This window comes from Crinia signifera, chromosome 1 (genome assembly GCF_055691185.1).
Source record: "Crinia signifera chromosome 1, ASM5569118v1, whole genome shotgun sequence".
In the NCBI taxonomy this organism is placed as follows: domain Eukaryota; kingdom Metazoa; phylum Chordata; class Amphibia; order Anura; family Myobatrachidae; genus Crinia; species Crinia signifera.
Genome location: NC_139217.1, coordinates 449,526,604 through 449,548,597, shown reverse-complemented (window position 1 = coordinate 449,548,597; position 21,994 = coordinate 449,526,604). Strand labels below are relative to the sequence as shown.

The window sequence follows — 21,994 nt, the reverse complement described above, 5'->3', positions numbered from 1 at the left end:
TGCAAATTATTGCTTTTATATTGCAAACAGTCTCCATTGTTCTTGATCATCTGAACTCATCCATGGTAGACAAAGGGAATCCTAGATTATAAGCGCATTCTCCTGTTCCTATAGGAAACAAAATATATTTTTCTGTGTATTTCCACGGTAACACGTGGACATACACAGCTTTTTGTACACACACTTGTACAATTTTTGAGAATTGCAGCTAAATAAACAAAAATTACCAGTATTATATGAAATACTAATATACATATATATTATTTATCTATATATTTTTCCTGTGTATGGTCTATTAGCGCCTAATCTCCCCCTGTTTCCCAGGGGTATTCCAAATGAAGCAATATGTGATTGATATTTATGGTACAAGGAGTAAATGTAACCAGGGGCTTAATTCAGACCTGTTGGCTAGGCTGCGTGTAATGGCAGCCTAGTGAACAGGTAAATGCCACCTGCCGCCTAGCCGAGTGCCCACCACGCAAATCCCCATGGTAGCATGCGAGGGAATGTGTACAGAAACAAACCTTCTCGCATGCGGCTGCAGGGAGGAGAAATGATTTAATGTTCCCTGACCACTGAATGATTTTCCCAGCCTTCGGTCTGAAAAGTAATCCCATACTCACTATCAGATGGCCGCTGTGCTCTGAATTCGGCATTGCCGCGCCTGCGTGAGCAGGGGAACGCTGAGCATCGTTATGGGGGCGCCCATAAAACACTTCCCCTGCTGCCGCCCCCTGTCTCCACCCTTCCTGCCCCTTACTGAGCTAACGGGCCGGCGAGTGCGAAACTCGATAAAGCCGTTACCTCCTGGGGCTTGTACATGCGCATATGCGTATGCATGCGCAAACCCCGAATATCGGGGATGGGGCCAAATTCGGCCCATAACAAATGGTTCTGAATCAGCTCCTAAATTCTTTGGATGAAACAATCCTTTGTACACAGTGTTGCATGCATTATTGTGATTATATATATTTATATATATATATAGACAGACAAGAGACAGGCAGCGGCACTCCAAGGATTTTTCAAGTGGTATATTTCAAAAAGGTCAGGAACCAACGTTTCGGGGTATCGAATCACCCCTTTGTCAAGGTCTTCACTTGTACCTTGACAAAAGGGGTGATTCGATACCCCGAAACGTTGGTTCCTGACCTTTTTGAAATATACCACTTGAAAAATCCTTGGAGTGCCGCTGCCTGTCTCTTGTCTGTCTACAATTTGTTTCCAGAAGGCACCCAGGTATTTGCCCCCCACAGTTGGAGTGCCAGCCCGCCCTCTACATATATATATATATACTAGCTGACCCGCCCGGCGTTGCCCGGGAAAACCTTGGGGTTTCTTTATTTCCAAAATTACTGAAAAATGTCATTTTACAGTATGCTGTGACAAAGACCTAAGATTGTAATTTGTTATAGATTCCACCATAATGTTAGAATGTGTTTGCATTGATACTCAATGATGGCAATGAATTCAGGTGTGGTGGTGTTGTTTGAAACACAACGCTCCAGAGTTGAAAACTTGTATGTGTTGATGAATTCCACATCCACTCCTGAGATTTAGCACCCACATCCACATCCACTCCTGAGATTTAGCACCTACCTTCTGAGGGTCAGAAATCGGTACAAAATCAGAAAGGGACATGTCCACACCTCAATTTCTATACTTTCAATGGTACAGTTTCTAGGGTGTGTAATTACAGGCGCTGAGTGCGTGGGGTCCGGGGTGGGCATTACTTACCGCGCCATAATTAATTAAAAATTCACTGCTCCCTGCCACTCACCGAACCTGCCTGCAGCAGTCTCTGAGGTCTGGGGATCTGTAAAGCACATGCACCGGGCATCTCTACCAAACAGTGGGGCAGCCCCTGAGTGTGGGAGCAGGTCCGTGGGCCTGGCCAAATGATGCCATGACGCGATGCACACTATCCGCACCACTGTAATGCACCACTGGGAATGGGTGCAATGGGCAAAATTCTTCCCTACACCCACCGGGCCAATCCACTGATCCAGCCATCACAATCATCAATGGATGCATTGATAAGGTTTGGAGTTTAAGAAGTTGAAGAATAAGACTGAGAAAAAGAATTGCCATGTTACAAAGTGTACAATTTACTCAATAAATCGTGAAAAAAATGTAAGTGTACATAGAAGTACAATCAAGAAATGAAAGTAGGATTAAAAAATAAGTTCTGATTCAAACTGATAATTGTTTGGATGGGTTGGGTTGTGAAACAAATCTGTAGGTGAGGGTATGGATATTGTGGGCATAATTGGTGTTTGTTACACCTACAGGGGGCCCTCAATTGATGGGATTTTCACTACAGTGTCACGGTCACAGTGTCACCATAGGGGGATTCCCAATTGGGGTCCAGGTGGTCTTTTGGGACCCTTTACAATCCTGTAGGTCTTTTCTCCTTGAGCTTACAGTCTCCCTTAATGATAGTCAATCACTGAGGGAGACTGTAGGCTCCAGGAGAAGAGACCAACGGGATTGTAAAGGGGTCCCTAAAAGACCACCTGAACCCCAATTGGAAATCCCCCTACGGTGACACTGTAGTGAGAATTTCTCATCAACTGGGGACCCCCTGTAGGTGTACCAAACACCAATTATGCCCACAATCTCCATACCCCCTCCACCTATAGATTTGTTTCGCAACCCACTACCATCCAAATAATTATCAGTTTGAATCAGAATTAATTTTTTAATCCTACTTTCATTTCTTGATTGTACTGTACTTCTATGTACACATATTTTTTTCACGATTTATTGAGTAAATTGTACACTATAACGTGACAAATCTTCATCTCAGTCTTATTCTTCAACTTCTTACACTCATAACATTCAAACAAATGCATGCCCATCGACCAAACATTATCTATGAACCAAAAGAGTCTGAGAAACCCTTAAGGCAGAGCTGTGCCTGATATCCAACTGACTAACAGGGTGAGTGCAGTGTACCCACTTTGTATTGATCAATGGGTGCATTGGCCAGGACAAAGATTTCTCAGTGCAACTGGCCGGGGAGCGCAGTGACAGGCTGGAGGACTGGAGAGACGGATATGGGGAACAAAGTAGAAACGGTACATTAGGTACAGTTTTTATTTGCCGGTACAGACGGTTAAATAAACGGCAAATTATTTTTTATGTGTTCTGCGTGCTTGTGTGTGTTGTACTGTTTTTGTGTGTGTGTTGTAGTGTATGTGGTTGTGTGTGTTGTATTGTATGTATATGTCCAATGCGTAAGTGTGTGAGGTGTGCTACGTGTATACAGTATGTGTTTGTTGTGTCTTTGTGTATCTGTGCAATGTTTAAGTGTGTGTCGTAGTGTTTTTTGGGTGTGTGTGGTGAATGTGTGTGTGTGTTGTGCTGTTAGAGGTATGTTATGTGTGTGTGTTGTGTGTATCTGCCCTATGTGTAAGTGCGTAAGGTGTGCTATGTATAAATCTTTGTTTGTGTAGTGTGCTGTGTGTATCTGTGCAATGTTTAAGTGTGTGTTTTGTGTATTGTCCTGTTTTTGGGTGTGTGTTGTAGTGAATGTGGGTGTGTGTTGTACTGTGAGTGTTGTGTGTATCTGCCGAATGTGTAAGTTTGTGATCTGTGCTACGTATATATGTGTGTGTAGTGTGCTTTGCGTATCCTGGCAATGTTTAAGTGTGTGTGTTCTGTGTGTTTGTGTTGTACTGTTTTTGGGTGTGTGTTGTAGTGTGTATGGATTTGTATTGTACTGCATGTGGTGTGTTGTGTATCTGTCCAATGTGTAAGTGTGTGTGGTGCTCTACTTATAAATGTGTGTGTTGTGTGCTATGTGTGCGTATGTGGTGTACTGTGTGTGTGTGTGTGTGTGTGTGTGTGTGTGTGTGTGTGTGTGTGTGTGTGTGTGTGTGTGTGTGTGTGTGTGTGTGTGTGTGTGTGCGTGTACAATGTGTATGTGTGTGTGTTGTGTGGTCTATGTATATCCTCAATTATTTCCTAATTGTTAAAAGCCTTCACCATAATGTTAGAATGTGTCATTCATACTCAATGACAGCAATGAAATCAGGTGTGGAGTTGTTCCTTTGCAAACGGTTTCCCAGATCATCGATCTTTTCCCCAGAACATCAATGAAGGTAAATTACAACTTGGTGTTTTTTAAATTTCTAAGTGAAATTTCCCAAAAACGGCTTCGAGGTGCACACCACCGGGTCCAGAGGTATCTTGTTGCTGAATTTGGTGTCTCTGAGTGCCACGGTGTGTCCGCAATGCGCCGGACACGCACACACACACACACACACGCACACAGATTCTTCAACTTATTATATAGATATATAATATATATATATATATATATATATATATATATATATATATATATATATATATATATACTCACTGTATGCAGGGACCATGCAAATCTGCATTACACAACATCTAGTCCCCACTATTCAGTTCCTTGAGTTACATCATGCTCATAGTGTTACATCACCAGCTATGGCTGTGAGCCAACCCCAGGGTAACAGCAGAGCAGCGGGTGCTGGGAATCACACCAACTTGTGGAGGCCTGTCACACATTTCTGTAGCCTATCAGTCAACGGCAATGGTTGGTTGGCAGCCACAGATTAAACTGTCTGATGAAGTCAGTGAAGCAGGTAGTGGAAGGAGGTAGCTCCATATGCAGCTGCCTACCTTGCACAATGCACCATCTCCTGCAGCTGCCTACTTCATTGTCCTATCAGACAATGACTGCCAGTGTCTTCCGGTCTCTGTGCCATGTAAACCGCCTCTGTCAAGCAGAGCTGGTCCTAGGCTTTGGATTCCCCTAGGCATTGTCTATATTGCCTTGGTAGGCTCTGCATTTGACCACCCACTTCAGGACGGCCCTTCTGCCATTTCCAAGCAACTCATGGGACCCACCTCCCCACCATCTGACGGCAGAGGCGGATTTGTGCCTAGGCCCGTGAGGCACGGGCCTCAGGGCGGCACCAATCTAGGGCGGCACTTGCGGACTGCCATGCTTTTAAATAGCAGCATGGCAGAGCGGGTGGGAAGCGGCAAGTGACAAGCGGCGCTGCCGCTGACATGATTCATCATCATATGTCAGCGGCAGCTGCGCTCGTTACCCGCCGCTACCCTCCCGCTCTGCCATGCACACAGTAGTACAGAAGTACATCACCGGCGGCGGCTCGCGGCTGTCACTGTCACGTCTGTCAGGCTGTGTATCCATGGTTCCCCCCAGGCTGCGTCCTCGTCGTGTGAGCTGATTTGCTCAGGCTCACTGCCTCCAGCGCCCATTGGCTACTGTATACACACAGCCTATTGGCTGCTGTGTATCCAATGGGCGTGGAAAGCAGCTGAGCTGAGCTCACCCTGCGCTGCTCTTAGAGTCTGAGTGAGAGACTGACTGAGACAGTCATACAAAGCACATACAGTTAATACTCCACGTTATGAGGTGGGCTAAAGTTACATTTGAATGAAATCTAAACATATATTTATATATATATTTATATATATATATATATATATATATATATACTAGGTGATTCATCGCGCCCTCCGGGCACTCTTCACAACGTTGTGAGGGGCTACGCCCCATTAGAAGTAGAAATATATGTGAGTGTGAGATCTAGTGTAATTGAGATCGCAGAGAGAGATAGAAAGGGATCGCAGAGAGAGGGGTCGCAGAGAGAGAGAGAGGGGTCGCAGAGAGAGATTGAGTGGTATCGCAGAGAGAGATAGAGTGGTATCGCAGAGAGATAGAGGGCCTTATTCTGGTCTGTGCGGACGGAGCCGAATATGCGGCCAGGACCGTGCGTGCGAAACCCCGCCTTCCATACGGATCGCCAACTCCGTCCGTACGCGGTAAGAAGCTGGCCGAATGGACCGCACGTGTATTTTTCAAGGAATACACCTCCTCCATCTCAGGGAACCTCCCCCATCAGTGACACACACAACCCCCCGATTTGCGGGCACCCCTCCCCCTACCCGTGACCCCCCCTCCCGAAATTGGCGGGCACCCCTCCCCCCACCCGCGCCCCCCCCCTCCTGAAATCCGCGGGCACCCCTCCCCCCACCCGCGACAACCCCTCCCGAAATTCGCGGGCACTCCTCCCGAAAATCGCAGGCACCCCACCCGTGACCCTCCCTCCCGAAATTCGCGGGCACCCCTCCCCCACCCGCGACCCCCCCTCCCGAAAATCGAGGGCACAGGGGCTGTACGCTGAGTACAGAAGTACTCACTGTGGATGTCTGGCCAGGGAGGAAGGAGCTGGCAGGAGGAGAGAGTACAGATGAGCCACTGCAGCCTGGTTGCCAAAGTGCACGCTGTCCTCCTGTGTACAGAGCTCCTGGGTCACAGTCAGTGTGCTCGGGTAGAAGGGGTGGTGTTCAGCCGTGGGGCGGGGTTTGGGTGGTATTTGGCCAGACATGGGGAGTGGTGGGAGAGTAAGGGGCAGGAGCTTTGTGTAGGACATAGGATGTGTAGAACTTGTAGTGCAGGTTCTGCATTGTGGATAACGGTGGATGGGCCTGTCAATCACCCGTGGAACCCCGCCCACCATTACCTACACTGCTTTTGAGTGACGGATCTGGCTAAATATATAAGAGATATATATATTTATATATATATATATATATATATATATAACAAAGAAATTATACCAGTGCGCCCTACGTAAGAGTGTCCTCCACCAGACCAATAATAGAATACAGTAATGATTCTGTAACAGGAGTATTTAATACAAATGATTAAAAATTACAATAACTCCGTTTACTCTCGCTAAGTGGCAAAATGAGCCACAGTGGTGTGGCTCATTTTGCCACTTAGCGAGAGTAAACGGAGTTACTCTCCCACCCACACCGGATGTTACGTCAGGGTGTTTTCCCTATATATACTCGATGCCAGCACAGTGATCATTACCTGCAGTTTGGTCCAGTGCTAGGCGGTGTGAAATTCATGCAAGGTATGTGGGAGCTGGCTTCCCTCTTCATATTGTATTATGGATTGTAATTAATATCCTTTGTATTTTACATTTTGAACCTGTCTATAACTGTAATTATGAATGCTACAACATTTTCCTATACTTAATCTATATGGAAAGTCTTTCTGCTGTATGCCTAATTGCTCTGCGGAATTATCCCTGGGCTGACTATTTGCACTATGTTATAGAGGTTAAATTTATCCCTGTCTTATTATTATTATTTTTTACATATACTCTGCTAGAACCACGGTTATGATAATGATAATGATAATTATAGACCAGTTAGACCTCAATTGGGGACTGCTTTATTATGATGGGCCAATTTGAACCCGTATTACAGTCTAAAATTAATTAAGGTGTAATCTAAACCATTCACCATTATACTATTCTACTATAAATAATCTATGATATCTATTACTATGAATTGTTTATTATATATATTTAAACACATACATAAATATTTGTAGGAACCAGTGGATTCACTTGATTCATCTTGAATCCTTCCCCCCATCCTTTTTGCACTAAAAAGGTACCATCTGGAAATTGGTATGTACTGATTCCTCTAATCCAATTTGTAACTTTAAAACACTTGCTCTCCTCCGGATCTTTTACATTCATTTAAACCAGGGGTCAGGAACCTTTTTGACTAAGAGAGCCATGAAAGCAAAATATTTGGAAATTTATTTCAGTGAGCCATATAATATATTTTAAAAGTGAATTCAACTAAATGTCAGTATAAAACGCCTCTGAATTTATTCTTTTAAATAATGTTGTTATAATACTCACCATTAATGCGACTTCTGGTGCTGCATGGATTTGCTGGCATACTCGCCATCTGTGAATGGTTTTCCGTTCCTCACTATTGCTAAAGATCCAGCAAAGCTAGCGGAATTATAGTCACCTTGCCGGGTCCATACGCAGAGTTGCTGCTGGCTAGCTTGCACCCTGCTCAGTAGCTCTTGGCACGCTTTCTTTCTGCTGTCTCCCGCAGGGTATTTTGATGCAAAGGTAGCATGGCGCGTGTCGAAGTGCCGCTTTACATTTGACCGTTTCATCGATGCAATTTTGTCATTGCAAATTAGACACACCGCAGAACCTGCTCTCTCCACAAAGGCAAATTCTTCGGTCCATTCGTCCCGAAATGTACGATACTCGTCATCTGTTTTTCTTTTCGCCATCTTCTTTGTCGAAGGGTAATGAGCTAATGACCGAGCAGACTGATTCAAAAGGGGGCGTTTACCCAGCAACGGCCAACGTAGGCCAGTATCATCCAATTAAAATAATGGACGATTGCTCCTGCAGCAAACTGCAGCCCTGAACAAGACATGAGCAGTGAAAAATCGATGGATGGATTAAAACAAGTGAGAATATTTTGTTTTATCTGCGAGCCATATGCAATCATCAAAAGAGCCACACCTGGCTCGCGAGCCATTGGTTCCCGACCCCTGATTTAAACGGTGACATATTTTATGTTTTAGAAAAACCACACTACATTATATAGGATATAAGTCCTTATAAGGACTCATCCATTGTATATGAAGTCAGAATCCTGAAGGCTCTGTATACACTCCTGAGCCATTTTTGGGTATGTACAGTCCAAGTCCATTAGACTTATACCACTTAATACCCGTGTAGTGTGTAATATGGTTTCTCTCCAAAACTCATATTAATTAACCCCTGAGGAAGTCGCTGGGTCGACGAAACGCGTTGGGTTTTCCATGTACTGACTGAAATGAATATACAGATGAAAATGATGTTTTATTGTAATTTTTAATCATTTGTATTAAATACTCCTGTTACAGAATCATTACTGTATTCTATTATTGGTCTGGTGGAGGACACTCTTACGTAGGGCGCACTGGGATAATTTCTTTGTTATATATATATAAATAAATATATAAATATATATATCTCTTATATATTTAGCCAGATCCGTCACTCAAAAGCAGTGTAGGTAATGGTGGGCGGGGTTCCACGGGTGATTGACAGGCCCATCCACCGTTATCCACAATGCAGAACCTGCATTACAAGTTCTACACATCCTATGTCCTACACAAAGCTCCTGCCCCTTACTCTCCCACCACTCCCCATGTCTGGCCAAATACCAAATATATATATATACATGTGTATTATATATATATATATATATATATATATATATATATATATATATATATATTTATATAGATATGTTTATGTGTGTGTATATATATATATATATATATCTATATATATCTATATATCTATATATATATATATATATATATATATATATATATATATATAGATCTATATATCTATATATAGATATATATATATATATCTATATATATTCCAAATCCCCCATCCAGGCGATAAGAATGGCACTCAGAGACTTTCAATGGTTTCAAAAAAACTTTAGTGAAAAAGCATGGGTAACGTTTTGGGCAACAAATACCGTCTTCAGACCCTCCTACAGCCGTTACCCATGCTTTTTCATTAAAGTTTTTTTGAAACCATTGAAAGTCTCTGAGTGCCATTCTTATCGCCTGGATGGGGGATTTGGATTATATGCATTTTTTTAGATCTGGTATCTGAGCAAGTGCTGGCAGGATTGGAAGATATTTGTGTGTGTGTGTGTGTGTGTGTGTGTGTATGTATATATATATATATATACATACATACATACATACATACATACACACACACACAAGAACCACCACTCACGGATCTTAGCAGATATGAAAGACACTGCGGTCTATTCACAGGAGCGCATGACAAGGCACCGGGGCCGCTGTTTATATAGCACAGTACAGGAGTGCCGATCAGACTAATATATATATATATATATATATATATATATATTTACCTTTTCTTTAAGCATGCTTAAGAAAAAAACATTAAAAAAAAATTGAAAAAGGTTTTATCTCTAGGCTCATTGTACGGTTACAGTATACTGGCAAGTTAGGACTCATACCCTAATAATGATTACATTAAAATAGGGGGGGGGGGGGGGGGGGCGGCCAAAAATGTTGTGCCTAGGGGCGGCCTGACCCCTAAATTCGCCCCTGTCTGACGGTGATCACTGGATCCACGGGATGCACAATCCTGTACAGAACATATTACTGATACTCCCCAATTATATTTCATGCAGGAGGGTATGTACTGTAATAGTTTCTAACATTTTGGAACCAGTGTGATTGCGGCCCGTTCACTAATAAGTTTAAAGCGGCAATCAGATATAAGGCTGGTGATCTCGCTGAACACACATCAGTTCCCCAATCCCGTAATCTATTACATAACCCATATGGAGATAATACAAATACGTATTCCAATATCCTACCAACAAGATTGTACTCTTTGCCCTGATAAAATGTCACTTGGTTAATTAACAATACAACAAAGAAAGTGATTTCAGGTGAAAGTGAAAAATAAAGTAAAACAATTTGATTGAACAATTGAAGTGGAAACTTTTAAATCAAAGTAACTACTTGCGCTTATGAGATGAGTATAGAAGAGCTCTATAGGGGTTTCTGCCAGATAATATGTCAGATGTGAAGTGTGAATTCCCGTACATAGATTTCCTACAGCACTACATCAATCTGACATGACTTGCACAATGTAACTTGAGCAACAGTAGGGGATCAAGCCCATGCTTGAGAATTACCAGCAACCTTAGTAACTTCTTACTTGTAAAGTTTATCCTAGTAGCACATGTGTAATAGTGTGTACAGACGGTAAGATTTGGCTTCCGATGTTCCCGATATAGTGAACATCGGAAGCCATATCGCATGCAAATCGCCTGCTTTTTTAGGGCTTGCGATCCCGATGCGCTGCCAATGCACGCTCCCGTGTGAGCGCATATCGGCAGCCAGATAGAGAGGGCAGCCAAGACTATATAGTGCAGATCTGCACTATATAGTGTAAATTTTGCCCCTCTAGCATGCCGTGAAATGCGAGTCCCGATGCGATCTGATCGCATCGGGACTCGCATCTCATGGCAGGATCTGCTGTGTGTACACACCTTAAGAGGGTAACTTCTGATTGTTCTTGTTTAGCCCCATACACACTACACGACATTACCCTACTTATATCGTATACGATATCTGCTGCGGGTGGAGAATTGAGTGTACACACTGAACGATATTGGTTACCGATATTGTTCAGTGCAGTGGCGTAACTAGAAATTTTGTTCCCCCCTGTAAAAGTAGTTTCTAGCTTAATATAAATGTTCAAACTAAAATATTGCCCAATGTATACACAGGATTAATGTATCGTCCCAGGATTAAGACAAGGTTGAAAAACACTTGCAACCAGGAAGTAACCATTGGGAAAAACATGTTAGAAACTAAAACAGCCTAGATCAGATCATAAGGGAATATATATAGTATATTGTATATTCTTATCCTACCACCATTTATATTCGTATAACAAACACCCACTAGACATTATATCATATACCAGTGTTTTTCAACCACTGTGCCGTGACACACTAGTGTGCCTTGAGCTGTCTCAAGTGTGCCTCCAGATCTAGAGATGCCCAAACCAGTTTACAGCCACCACCAGTTCAACTGTTATTTACGATAGAGCGAGGGCCGCATAGGTCAGAGGGAATTTAAGAGCCTGGGAATTTGTTGTCCATAAGCATTGTAGCAGCAACAGCAGTGCATAGCCGTAGGTAATAGCAGAGAGTGGCAGGTAGACCTGCCAATCAGGGTGCAAGGGGGCGTCAGCTTAGAGAGGGGTATATCTGGGATTGCAGCCAGGAAGTGAGCCTCTTTGAGTCTGGATTGATCCTGGATCACCTGCAGCTGACCTGTTCCGCAGCTAAGTCGTTTTTCCATTCTCATTGCACCATGTCTGGCCGCCCACGCCGCTCAGCGCCCCCCCCCCCCCGCTGGCTCGCGGATGCCGCCTGCCCGCTATCCTCCGCGGCGTCGCGGGGTGGAGGGCGGACGCCAGCCGGTCCCAGATACGCTACAGGGCCTCCGCCCTCAGCGTCTAGCGCCGGCTCGCTGGCGCGATCATACACGCGCGCCTGGCTCACCCGTCGACCGCAGCAGCATCACAGATGGCGCCGAGTCCCTGCTCCAGGCCGCGAGTCACGCGGCCGGCGGAGCGGACGACAGCGGCACTTCAGCGGGTGCAGAAGCCTATCCGGGGGCCTCGTGGGGGACCCCCCCGCCGCCGGAGGCACCCAGCTTGCACCCACAGCAGTATACTCCAGCCAGCGGCAGGGTCTGGGCCTAGCCGGCACACAGACGCCGGGTTCCCCAGCAGGTCCATCGCAGGTCAATCGGGTGACATCCACCCCCGCAGGCAGCCCCATCCAGCTCATTACCGGGGGACCAGCCAGCAGCCCCATACCACTCAGGGCTGGCCAGGTTATTTCTTTGCACAGGGGTGGGGGGATCCCCGTCACTGGCCGCGGGGGGACAGCCCCCAGAGTTTTTCCACTAGCTGCCATGTTAATCCAGGTGCAGCCAGGGGGCGCGGGCCAGGCACAGGCCGCAGCCCCTGCCCCTCCCTCAGCTCCCACATACCCACATCAACAGCCCTGGTATCCGGGCATGGGCCCAGGGGCGGGCTACTCCGCGGGTTTCCAGGGCACCCCCCAGATGCAGCAAGGTGCACCCGGTGCAGGGCCCCACGGGTTTAGTCCTTTTCAGCTCCACGCGGCCCAGGGACAATTTTCCCAGGTGTGGTCCGGGGCCACTCCAGCGGCAGGTGCTAACCAAGGCTACCAGCCCATACCGCAGCAGTTCTCTCAGCAGCCAGCCTGGGGCCCCTCCCCGGGTTTCCCATATTTCCCCGGCACAGGCGGGTTTGGAGGCGGGGTTTCAGGCCCAACCTGGCAGGGGTACCCCCCACAGCCAGCTCAGCATTGGCCGACCGGCCAGCAGCACTTTTATCAGGGTGCCAGTTACCCCACGGGGCAGCAGCAGCACGTAGTACCCGTCCAGCACCAAGTTTCATCCGCTAGTGGCGCTTCGGGCGGGCAGTTTGGGGGGTTCGACCAGGCGCAGGCTTCACGTTACGGTTCAGCCAGTAATATCTTGCCTTTGTCTCCCGAGCATGACGCAGGTGCTGGTCCGGATGCAGTGCCTAGAAGGCCATCCCGCAGGACAGTCAGCGAGCCAGCACGACAAGCAGCTCCACAACCTCGACCTCCCACACCACCGGCCTCTGCAGGCATGGAATCCGCCGGCTCGGTTTCAAGTGATCACCCTGCACTGGGAGTGTCATCAGCGGCTGCCGACACAGTACCGTCTACATCAGCCGCGGTTGAGCAGGGCGAGACATCTACGGGTGGTGAGCATTCTGGTTCTTCTATGTGTGATGCTTCGTCTTATCACTCGTCTGCCAGTAGTGACGGGTCTGGTTCCCCCAGGCGCCCGCGTAAGCTAGCCAAATTAGTAGCCCGCGCGGTAGTAAAGAGGGTCAAGGGCACCAAGCGCCCCAGGAGGGAGACCGCCTCGGCTGAGGCTCCCCCTTCTGGGGACATGGTACATTGCGCTAACACAGCTGTGTCGCGAGGTTTGCGCAAGGGGGTCAAGGACAGGATTAGAAGAGGCAAGTTTGTCGACCTGTTCGCACTCACAACGAACATGAAGAAGGACCTTGACAAAGCCAAAAAGGCCCCAGGCAATGGTGAGCTCGCCTTTAAGAGTTTTCACAATTGGCTGAAGGGGTTCCTGGTGTTCGCCTCGTGCTACCTTAGCACCAGGCCCGAGGAACACATGAATGTCGTCCGTTATTTGTTTTTAATTAACGAGACATTCATGTCCTACAAGGCTAATGCTTGGCGTGAATATGACGAAAAATTTCGGCTTAACCACGACGGGTCCAGAGTGATGCCCATGGGGTGCAAACATGTCGAGATATGGTTGGAGGTGATAGGCAAGGGGCAGCCCTCCACGGAGTCCTCCTCAAAGAAGTCCTTTCCAGGGGGGAAACCCGGGGCCAAACCCGGCGGCAAGGGGAAGCGCAAATGTGAGCGAGGCGCAAAGTGCCGCTTCCGGCACGAATGCCGTCATTGTGGGGCAGGGCACCCGGGCAAATCGTGTCGAGCACCCGGGCGCCACGCCGATCAGGCCGACGCAGGAACTAGCAGTAAATAAGGCCCCCTCCCCGATAGTGGTACAGGAACTGTTGCGCCGCCTGGCCAGTTATCCCACCAGGGCCGACGCATCGTTCCTGGGCCAAGGTTTTACCCACGGTTTCCACTTACCCATCCATGAGTCTGTGTCAGTGGTGTCCCACAGGAACCTCAAGTCAGCGAGGGACTTCCCCGAGGTGGTAAGACTTAAGGTAAAAGCTGAAATAGGTCTAGGCCGCATGGCGGGGCCTTTTCAGACTGAACCATTGCCGGGGATGTGTTTCTCCCCTCTGGGGGTGGTCCCCAAGAAAACACCCGGCAAATATAGGCTAATTCAGCATTTGTCTTACCCCCACGGGGCGTCCATCAACGACGCCATTCCCGAATACTATTGCAGTGTGCGATATCAATTATTCGATGAGGTTCTCGTCATGGTCAGGGATTTCGGCAGGGGTGCCCTCATGGCTAAGCTAGACATAGAGTCGGCTTTCCGCCTCCTCCCGTTACACCCTCAGTCATTTAAGTTCATGGGTTTCCGGCTAGACGGGGGGATATACATAGACAAGTGCCTGCCCATGGGGTGCTCGGTCTCCTGCTCTTATTTTGAGAAATTCAGTTCCTTCTTACATTGGTGCATTCAAACCAACACAGGCTGTCGAGGAGTTGCGCACTACCTGGATGATTTTCTCTTCATGGGGCCAGGAGACCGGAGCACTTGCGGGAACATACTAGCGGCAGCCATGGAGATCATGGCTGCCCTAGGGGTCCCCATTGCAGCAGATAAGGCAGAAGGCCCTACCACGGTTCTGTCATATCTAGGCATAGAGATAGATACGGGAGCAGGATGTTGTAGACTCCCGGAGGATAAAGTAGTTAAATTACTCGCCCTCATAGGGGAATGCAGAGTGAAGAAGAGGGTCCAGCTGCGCAAGTTGCAGTCTCTGCTAGGGTCATTCAACTTCGCATGCCGGATCATCCCCATGGGTAGAGTGTTTTGCCGCAAGCTGGAAAGGGCCACGGCTGGGGTAAGGGACCCCCATCACACCGTTAGGCTGTGCAGGGAAATGAGGGATGACCTGTTGGTGTGGTCCAAATTCCTGGAACACTTCAACAGGGAACTCATCTGGCCTTCCGACCCCGCCTCCAACGTTGAGCTGCAGTTGTTCACGGACGCGGCGGGATCGTCAGGCTTCGGGGCGTACTTCAATGGGGAATGGTGCGCTGCAAAGTGGCCTCAGTCGTGGGTTGACCGCGGTCTCACGGTCAACCTGCTGCTGCTGGAACTTTTCCCGATCATAGTCTCAGCAGAACTCTGGGCCTCGCGTTTAGCGAACCAGCACATAGTGTTCTGGTGTGACAACCTTGGGGTCGTGCATGCCATCAATAATCAGCGAACGGCATCTCCCGAGGCTTTGCGCCTCCTAAGGCATTTGGTGTTACTCTGCTTGCGGCACAACATTCATTTTAGAGCCAAGCATGTCCCGGGGGTGGATAATAGTGTAGCAGATGCTCTTTCTAGATTTCAGTTTGGAAGGTTTAGGGACTTGGCCCCAAAAGCTTCACCACTGGGGCTTAAGTGTCCCCCTTCTGTATGGCAGATCATAGAGCCGGCATGACGGACCTGGCTTTATTGTCATTGGCCCCTTACACCCGTAGAGCTTATGGGGCTGCTTGGCAGGATTGGTCGGCATTTCAGGGCTCTCCCGAAGCCAGCGGTAAGTCGGTCAACGACCGGTTACTCGCTTTCGTTTGGGGTCATCATAGGCGAGGCAGGTCAAAGTCGGCTATGGCGGCGGCTTTGGCAGGCATCGCTTTTCATTCGCGCTTGCGCGGAGACCCAGACCCCACTAGGTCCTTTGTCCTATCTAAAGCCATGAAGGGTTGGGCTAAAGTGCGTCCGGTGCCCCCGGATTCATGCAAACCCATAGACGAGAGCTTGCTGGGTGAGCTGATAGGATGTTTAGCCTCAGTAGCAGAGAGCGAGTTTGAGGCGTCTTTATTTAAGGTTGCATTTGCATTTGCGTTCTATGGCGCATTTCGCATCGGCGAGCTGGTGGCAGCTAGCAAGCACTCCCCCACTGGACTCCTCGAGGAAGATGTAATCTCTCGAGGAGGACAGGTATTGTGCAAAATCAGGAGGTCCAAAACGGACCAATTGGGCAGGGGCCATTGGGTTACCCTGAAAGCGCAGGCTAACGCTGCTACATGTCCAGTTTCCTTGTGTGAGGAATATAGCTCCCGCAGACCGGGGGCTGCCTTGCAGTTCCTAGCACATGCGGATGGGCTACCGCTGACCCGATTCCAGTTTTCGGCTGTGTTTCGGCGATGTTTGGCTGAGTTAGGTCTGCGGGAGCAGGATTTCGGAACGCACTCTTTCCGAATTGGGGCAGCCACTTGCGCAGCGGCGGCAGGGTTTCCGCTTATAGGAAATATGTAAGGTTAGATAAGTTAGATAAGTAGTAGAGTAGGCGCCTGTTGCGCAGGCCCAAAAACGATTGTTTACAATCGGTTCTGGAAGGCTAGCGTTCCGGAATCGACGGTGTGAAGGGAATTTTTTAATTTTTCCTCCTATGGTGGACTAATTCAATTGGCTTCCCCCTAAAGTTCACAGGAGGTTTTTTAAGTTTTTCACCTTCACTTGGGTCGTAGTAATGTATTTCTGTTGTGTGTACAGTATATCATGATGTTAACCTCTAGGTTTCTTCTTTTTCAGCCCCTCCCCCCTCCGAATTGACTCTGGGTAGGGTTTGGTTCGTAGGGCATTCATTTATTTTCTGGGCTGCTAGGCACCCATTAGCCTCCGGGGCTCCTGTCATAGCAAAGGCTTCAGAAACACGGTGGTTTGGGGTTCGGGGCCTACAGTGGGACGGTTTTTGGGATCTGGTGTCCGCCAAAGCCCGTAGGTGGGGCCGTCCCGACGTGCTGGTCATCCACTTAGGTGGCAACGACTTGGTGAGAAGTACGGGTATTGATCTGACGATCAGGATCAAGAAAGATTTGTCACGTTTGTTAGAATTCTGGCCGGGTTTGAGACTGGTTTGGTCTGACGTCATTCCACGCGTTAACTGGCGTGGGTGCCGGAATGTATTGGCAATCGAAAGGGCCAGGCGGAAGTTGAACCACGCGGTTACCAGGCACGTGGTTGCCATAGGTGGCACGGCGGTTAGGCACCCCTCCATAGTAACCGGGTCCCCCGGTTTGTACAGGCCTGACGGGGTCCATCTGTCGGACACCGGTATGGCAGTTTTTCTGCAGAACATTTTTGCTAGTTTAGGGTAGTTTAGATATTTGTTGGATGGCGGGGCCTGGTTCCAGGTGACGACCCCTTGGGTCTTAGGAACCCAGGCTGTGGCGAGAAGGCGCTCTAAACCAGCAGTCAGGTGGGGTGTCAGGTGGTCTCTGTGCGGTATTGCCCCCCCTTTGCCAAGAAGGCGGGCGAGTCCCCATGCTCCGGCTGGGGGCGTCGGACACTTCCTGGAAGGTCCGCGTCATGCAATAGAAGGGGGCGGTATGTCCGTCACAGCGCGGGCTGTACCCAACGTGAAGGGGTGTTGCTAGATTGGGGCGCTACGGTCGCTACCATGGCAACACCCGGAACTGGTGCTGGTCTCAAGTGCTTTCTTTGCCATCCCTTATACAAATAGGGGTCATACCATTTAAATAAATATTCATGACCTTTAACCTTACGCAGTTGGTGTCCGTGTCTTATTTCAGATAAGGTTTGTCCAGTTATTTCTAGGCTTAAGAGTTAAGTTATGGTATAGATAAACAACAACAACATAATTCACTAGGAGCCTTATGGTCTCTTATTTTCATGTAAATGGCCAATGTATTTTATATTTGTTACCTGTGGGCACCAGTGTGATTTTTTTAATATATGGGTGCCAATAGGTTTGGTTTTTTTCCTGTGGGGGCCCATCTGTTTTGCCCTGTGGGGATCTCATGGTGTGTCTTGGCAATTTTGACTAAGCGATTTGACTAGATACAACAGAGATTTTGACTAAGCGATTTTGTCTATGGGAGATTTTGGACTATATTTATTTATTATTATTATTATTATTAACAGTTTCTTATATAGCGCACACAGATTACACAGCGCTGTACAGAGATAATTTTGAACATTCACATCAGTCCCTGCCCCAGTGGAGCTTACAATCTATATTCCCTACCACATGTACACGCACACGCAGACATTCTAGGGTTAATTTTTGTTGGGAGCCAATTAACCTACCTGTATATTTTTGGGATGTTGGAGGAAACCGGAGTACCCGGAGGAAACCCACGCAGGCACGGGGAGAATATACAAACTCTGCACAGTTAGGGCCATGGTGGGGATCGAACCCATGACCTCAGCGCTGTGAGGCAGTAATGCTAACCATTACACCATCCGTGCTGACTATACTAGAATAAACATACTTGCTTGGTATTCATTGCAGATCGCCTAGTGAATGTCTCCCTCAGCAGTGAACACCAGCGATTTTGACTAGACAGCCAGCGATCTAGTCAAAATATTCTTGCCTGGCAACGCTTTCTTACTAAGCGATTTTATAGGGCAATTTCTCTAACCTTGACAGCGATCTTTACTAACCTTCTAAACAATTTTTACTATGTAGTCAAAATCACTTAGAAGGATCTCTCCGTGTGTACATCCCTTATTTGTACTGAAGCTGTACACAACCTAAGACCACTCATATCAGACTAATGAAATATATACATTTTCATCAGTCCTGATACAGGGAGATCTGTAAAACAGATTAAGGGCGGGATGTATTAAAATACATCGCCGCCCTTCGCCGGATGTCCGCCGCGATGCCAGCGCATATGTTCTATCATATGCGGCTGGCATCGCGATGCGGTGACGGAGCCCCCCCGCGATACCTGGATTCTGGTGTGCGGGGGGTCTCCGTCACCTCCCTGCAGCCTGGCTCTCCCCTCCCCCCTGCAGCCGGAAGGATGTCCGGCTGCTTCACTAGGGGGAGGAGGGATTTACCTTCCGGGGTCCAGGAGGACACTTCAGAAAGGTAAGCCAGAGGGGGGGTCGGCGAGGCGGCGGGTTTGCGTCGGAGGCGGCAAAAAGATGGCGATACCCTTCAATGGTATCGGTTTTGATACATTGGAAAATGCGGTAAAACCGGGGACTCAAATCACAAAAACAGGAAAAAATAGTAATAAAGTAGAAAATAAATAGGTACCACGTATTAGTGGCAGGTGGGGACAGTGGCAGGTGGGGAGTATGACTGGAGCGGTACACCTGTCAAACCGTAATGCGAATAACTGTTGCCAGCTTATTACTATTATTTATTATTGTTATATTACTATTTATATTATTGTTTTACTACTATTTATTATATGTATTTTTTTGCTTTATCCTGAAATCTAATATTTTAAAACATTCCCTCTAGAAACTCATTCGCTCCTGAGCAGCAGAGGAGTTGGGACAACATTCTGATTCAAATAGGTGCAAGGAAAATATATAGTGTGACCGCAAGAGAGCCAGCTATTGACACAGGTCAGTAATAGGGTCTCAACCTAATCCCCTCTACAGCTTTAAAACTGTGCTGTCTTCAGCTTCTGCGCCTTGCAGAAAACCAATGACCTAGATAAACAGATAATCTGTATTGCGGATTACGGACCTTATTCTAGTTGGCTCGCAAGGCTGTGAAATTCGAAGCCTTGCAAGTCTACCAAACTCAGCCTGCCCCCCCCCCCCACTCCGCGATCCCCCACAAGCATGCGAATAGCAACTTGTGTGCAGGGATGAAATCATTTTAAGGTTGCTGATTATCGAATGATTTCTACAGCGATCGCAGACCTAAGACACCTCTGTGGTGTGTGCGAGGGCCCGTGAATAATCAATTTTCCACGGCCGTTCGCACCAAGCGGCTGCCTGTGCGCATAGTGGTTTATGCGCATACAATGTCGTACACCATCTCACCCCTGCGCGAACACGAATAAGGTCCCGTATTTCCATTTTATTCCACATTTAGTTTTAATTAACATTTATGGACCTTTTCCAAGATGCGACACAACATCTGTGGTTCCCGGGCGCGTTGGTATTGTGGTTAATTTATAAACTCTTTGCTGAATCATGTTTTTATTAAGCTGCGACTGCACTAATGCATTCAAGAGGAAAGACTGGGAAATGTTTGTTCAAGTCAAAACCTGCGGCGGTAACTCCGTGAAAAAAAAAAAAAAAGACAATCTAAAAGAAAAACATACCGTACTATTTTCATTTTCCTCTCTAAATCCAGCCTTGTTTTAAAAAGCTGATATGATTCAACTGCCTCTTCCTGTAAATCCACCCACTCCCTGGCTGTTGGGATTCAAGACAGATGCTTTAGTGTGGAAAGAAGTTAGGAGTATTCCCGAACACAAACTCAACAAGTCTTTAACGTCGAACTCTCCGGGATCCAGCCTGTCTCTCACTTGATCCTTAACTTTGGGAATCTCCTGAACATGGGAAGGGAATTTTTGCTTTCGTAAGGGAACAGTAAGTAAAATCGTTCTCACCACTGCTACAGAAAGCATTCTTTGTGCTATTTGTACGGCACTGTAATACGAGACCGGATCTCAGGGCCAGAACTGCTTCAGAGCATTGGGGCACAGTGTTTGCTGCTATTAGCTGTCAAGTGCTGTGTACATTGCGTGTATTATTCGTTAATAAGCTGAAGAAGTGACAGGTGGCCTAATTGGTGCGGAATGTATGTGATTTCTGCACCCTGTTGGAGTAATACAGTCACTAGTGAAAGTGAAGGAAACCAGCTAGACAATAGGAATGGTCATGTGAACTTACCAGGAAGTGTTTAATTACTAACCGCAGTTGTAAGAAATTCCTTAAATACGCATATTTACTATCTCTAGTATCCATGTTTTGAAGATTTCTCTTTTTTTGAGACACCCCTATTTATTTTTTCTTTAATTGCATCTTTTAGGATCTCCAATTTTGTATATATATTCGGACTATTTTCTTGTCTTGATGGGACTTATTCACTATCCTTACAAGTAGGCGAAAATGTAAATGTTCAGCTAGTTTTGCAAAACTTAATTACTGGCCCTATTCATTAAACAGGTAACACGGGTTATTTCAAGGAAATCTCTTTCTTGCCTGTCATTTATAAATCAGAACGTTTTATTTCCCAATTCATTACGCCCTGAAAAAAACAAAATATTCAGTATTTGACATACTTGCCGACTTTTGAGCTGCCCTTTCCGGGAGAGGGCAGCCAGCTCTGTTAGGCAGGTGGGCGGGGCCATAGCTGGGAGTGAAAAAGAGCCGGTTCGGGGGCGTGGCCACACAGATGCTGCCCTGTTGCGATCGTATTAGCGGCATTTTACCTGCGGACCCCCCCAACGAGGCACACATCGCGGGAGCTGGGGGGATATGCGGGAGGATTGCCACCCTTTCCGGGGGGGGAGGGGCGGGGAGGGGGACCCGATTTCCGGGACCCTCCCGGCCATCCTGGGAGGGTAGGCAACCCTGGTATTTGATTGACACTCATTCTGGAAGCATTGCCATACCTCCCAACTTAGGGCATCATTCACACCTGCTCGCTTGGCTGTGTATATTTGCACGCCCATCCGCTGCCCGAATCCCTGCACTATGCTGCACCCGCATAGAACAAAAATCATTGAATGATTTTTCTTCTGTTGATAATGAAAAGTGAACCAGGACTTACTGTTAATTTGAACTCTTCCTGACGAATTGGAGGCGGGCAATGGAAAAAGGGGTGGGGCAATGTGTGTGTGTCTGTGTAGCCTCGGATGGAAGGGTCAGGGCTCATGTAATGACCCACATTACCGTTATTTTGGGGGGGTGCCCAGAGCCCCCCAGCTAACCTCCCGGCACTATAAGATGCATGTACAAGCATAGGCGAATCTAGAATTATGGTAATGGGTGGTCCCAGATCCGGACACAATAGAAGGGGGACCTTTGCGCGGCTAAGCCGCGCGGCAAAAGGGGGCG

The 21,994-nt window shown here is 47.3% G+C and overlaps 1 protein-coding gene across 1 annotated transcript in view; it reads left to right on the top strand.

Annotated features, from left to right (window-relative positions):
* Nucleotides 1-20,353: 20,353 nt before the first annotated feature.
* The window catches only part of OSMR (oncostatin M receptor), a 104,140-nt gene continuing 102,499 nt past the window's right edge, over nucleotides 20,354-21,994 (top strand). The window contains exon 1 of the mRNA XM_083154495.1: nucleotides 20,354-20,521. The gene's annotated coding sequence lies outside the window, so the exon portion shown is untranslated. The remainder of the gene's footprint in view (nucleotides 20,522-21,994) is intronic.